This window comes from Pinus tabuliformis, chromosome X, assembly GCF_031772625.1.
Source record: "Pinus tabuliformis cultivar Carrire ecotype Pingquan chromosome X, CPIR1, whole genome shotgun sequence".
Taxonomy (NCBI): Eukaryota; Viridiplantae; Streptophyta; class Pinopsida; order Pinales; family Pinaceae; genus Pinus; species Pinus tabuliformis.
Window position 1 is genome coordinate 445,934,555 of NC_142308.1, and position 4,437 is coordinate 445,938,991.

A 4,437-nucleotide genomic window follows, 5' to 3' on the forward strand; every position below is an offset into this window, starting at 1 on the left:
GCATTCCACATATTTATCATAATTATTATTACTTTTTTATATATCTAAGAGTTTAAGGAAAAAAATTAATTTCTATTTCACTTTCTTGCATGACCTAAGATTCTTCACTTTTTAGAGAATCCACTGTTTATCTTGTATTTTGTTTCAAAATATTTATTAGTGAAGGGAAATATGTCCTACTTGGCTACTTGTATGGAGAAATTACCTATGCTCTAGCTTCCTATGTGTTCATTATAGGGGATCTATTGTCATGTGAACAACATTCCTTTAATGAAATTATACTTTTGAGGGAAAGGATAAAGGATCAATACATGTAATTAGTGGAGGATGAGAAAATCTTTAGTGTATTATCATTTTTGAAGTTTAAATCCTTTGATGATACTCATTTTTCAACATGTTATATGAAGTAATGAACATTTTTCTTTGTGGGTTGTATTTTTGAACTCGAAAATTGTGGCTTTATATGAGTTTGTGTTAATTGATTTTTCTATCATATAGGAAATTAACATTCATTACATATTTTGTGTAATTTCAAAAAATTGTGTATTCATCAACAATTATTAGAGTCTTGGTTGAACCCTAAACCCTAAACCCTAAGTATTTTATAACATTTTAACAAGCGTTTGTAACTTTTTGTTTAAGTTTTTATTTAAAGAATTTACTAAATTGTTATAAACACTATACCCTAAGAATTTTATTACAATTTAGCAAGAGTTTTGTAACATTTTAAAACCCTAAACCCTAAACATTTTATAACATTTTAATAAGCAATTTGTAATTTTTTTTTAAGTTTTTATTAAAAGCATTTACTAAAGTGTTTTAAACCCTAAACTCTAAAACCTACACCCTAAGAATTTTATAAACTTTTAACAAGAGTTTTGTGAATTTTTTTAAAGTTTTTATTTAAAGAATTTACTGAAGTGTCCCTCAAAGCTAAACCCTAAGCATTTTAAGACTTTTTAGAAATTTTTTTGTAACTTTTTTCTAAGTTTTTATTAAAAGGTTTTACTATGGTTTTATAAACCCTAAACCCTAAGCATTTTATAAAATTTTAAACCCTAAACACTGAGCATTTCTAACATTTTCAAAAGTGTTATGTAACCATTTTTAAATTGTTTATTAAAAGAATTTATTTAAGTTTTATAAGACCTAAACCCTAAACCCTAAACCCTAAACCATATTTTATAAGTATTTTATAACATTTTCACAAGAGTTTTATTACTTTTTTTAATTGTTTATTAAATGCATTTAATAAAGTGTTATAAACCCTAAACCCTAAACCATGAGCATTTTATAGAATTTTAAATACTAAACCCTAAAGCCTAAGAATTTTGTAACCTTTTTTATGTTCTTATTAAAAGAATTTATCAAAGTGTTATAAATCCCAAACCATAAACCATAAACCCTATCCCTAAGCACTAAGAATTTTATAAAATTTTAAAATACATTTTTGTAACGTGTTTAAGTGTTTATAAAATAATTTAATAAAGTGTTATAACCCTAAACCCCAAACCCTAAGCATTTTATATCATTTTAACAAGTGTTTTGTAACTTTTATTTAACTGTTTATTAAAATAATTTACTAAAGTTTTATAAACCCTAAAACCTAAACCCTAAATGCTAAACCCCAAACCCCAAAGCCCAAACCCTAAACCCTAAAACCTAAGCATTTTATGATCTATTAAAAATAATTTTGTAACTTTTACTCCATTGTTGGATTCTCTAAAATTTCTGAACCATTTCTTTTTACGTGTCATATGTGAGGAGGCTCTAGAATCTACGAACCCAATATCTGATTCATCCTCCTCAGTGGCTAGTGCAGTTTCAGCCATAAATAATCTCACATCCTGGTTCTGATTTGCATCAGCCAATTGACCTTCATCTCTTCTCTACTTGTACCTATCCCCATCTTCCTTTTTGTTATGGGAAAATTTAGCAGTATGGCCTACCTTACCACAATAAAAGCATTTAGGAGCAGAGTCATGTTTATGCGAGGTCATAGCTTGTGGTGTCCTTTTTCATGATACGTTGCCCTTCCTGTGATCAGCTACTACTTTCCACTTTGGCTTGAAATTTGTCATCAATGCAAGATCTGGATTTTGAGGTTTGAGAGACAAACTCCTTTCTTCTTGTTGTAGCAAGATCGAAGTGAGCTCCTCAAAGCCCAGACAATTTTCTCTTGCATTCAATCCCATTATAAACATCTGATAATCATCCTTCATGCCGTTCATGGTAATTATCAGCATATCATCATTCGCCATGGTCTAATTGATATGATTTAGTTTATATTTAACCTCCTTTATCCATGATATGAATGAAGAAATAGACTCATTCTCCTCCATCTTGATGGAGAGAATATTTTTCCTCAGGTACAAAGTTCAACTAGTGTTCTTGATCTCGTACATTTCTTTGAGAATCATCCATATATCATTCAATGTCTTGCAATCCTAAATGTGAGGGATGATGCAATCTTTGAATGATAACTTGAGGAGAACCTTTTCCTTCATCTTCCTTTTCTCCTAGCCTTGAATTGTTCTATTCGATCCACCAGTTGGAGTATTCGGCTTGACCTCATCACCGGTGGAAATGCCATAGGCATTATGTCCCTCAAGCAGGGTCTAGATCTTAAAATTTCAATTGGTGTAATTGGAACCATCAAGCTTATTACTCTCATTGAGATAAGCTTCAACAATTTGATTATTCATCTTAAATGAATAAAATCTTCAATAATTTAAACAAACCTTAGATCTTCTTTAAAAAACACCCTATGCGAGTTTTCTTTCAAAAAAAAATGCCTCCCTTAAATCAAATAATAATTCCTTCAAAAATAATGCACCACCATTTCTTTTAATTAAAGAAACTCCCCTTTTTTAATTAAAAAACTTCAATTATTGAAAAAAACATGGCAGCAATGAATGAATAACTCTCTCCTGCAATCTCAGCAACATTCAACGCCCCCCTTTGCGATATTGAAGCCCTCTACATGCTACAAAACACAATGCTATAATAGATCTTGTTTTGTTGTGCCTGATCCCACGTAGCCCACCTAATGGCTTAATTCCACTCTGCAATAGCAACACTCCTTTGTACAATTTTTATCTCTTTAGCAATCTTGCCTTTTGAAAATTCGGCAACAGATCTCCACTCCACACCAACCTCCTTGTGGCCTTCTTCACAACCTACGATAGTTGCAGTGACTCAAGCAGTCATGCTGCCAGCATACACCTAAACACGATCTGAGTTTGGTTTCCTCCACGCTAGCTAACAGTTCCAGCTGCGATATAGTAGGGATCCAACAATAGCCTCACGCTACACCCTGAATCACTCTCTTCGAGTTTGGATGCTGCCACAACCACCGAACGCCTCTCAGTCAACACGCTTCCTTTGTGCAAATGACAGAGTACCAAACCAAATCAAACATAGTTGTTTTCTTCACCAGACAAGAAGATAAGTAAAAAAAGCCACACAGCTCCTAGAACGCAGCCTTCAAATGCCTCCATGCAGCCTTTTGCACAGTCGATGCTTTTATCCATAGGGAACTTGTGAAGCTCTTCGCAACTGTACATGTCAGAGTCGTGACGGTCCACCAAAAACTCGCTTGTCACACTTTTCGACCCAAATCTCGTGACGACTCTGCTATAGCCATGCCCTCACTCAATTCACAAGATTAACTGTCTTGCAGATTTGATACCATGTCAAGAGTTGCACCGGGAAGACATGAAATTGCAAACCAACACAAGAGGAGCTCACAGGTACATATCACCAGGAGCTCCTTCAAGAAAAATGCCACACCAGCTTCACATTAATCTGCAATATTAAATAGATACAATTTGTTAGGAACAACAAATCATATACATTAATAATAGGAACTGAATGACTAAGAAAAGTAGAATGCACAACTACATAACAACAATAACTTATTCTCCATTTATTCTAACAATTATGATATTGAACAAAAAATAAATTTTCATGAGTCAACATATGGTAATGATCTTCACGAGTACTCACATTTCACCGATTAGATCATACAATGATGGTGTATATTTTGTAGATGATTTAAGGTCTTAATGTTGTTGTCTAAAGTTCATTTTAACTATTATTCCTTCCATCAATTAATATTAATCAAGTATAGATATGTTTTTTCTATATTTAGTTATATGTATTTCAAAATTAAAAAAATTCTAAATTTCTAAATTGTGTATTTCTATATGGTCTTTTCCTATTTCCATTGTTCAATGGAATATGAAGAATAAATATTCTTTATTTGATTCCTATTTATTCATGTTTATATTATTAAAATAAGTTTTTGATATTTCATTTTTTTTCTTATTTCTAAATCTTTCCTAATGAGAGAGGGTCATTTTGCATGAATAGTGAGAGTCTCTAACATTAAACTCACTATTCTCCAACAAATTGGTCAAATGACCATGACCGGAA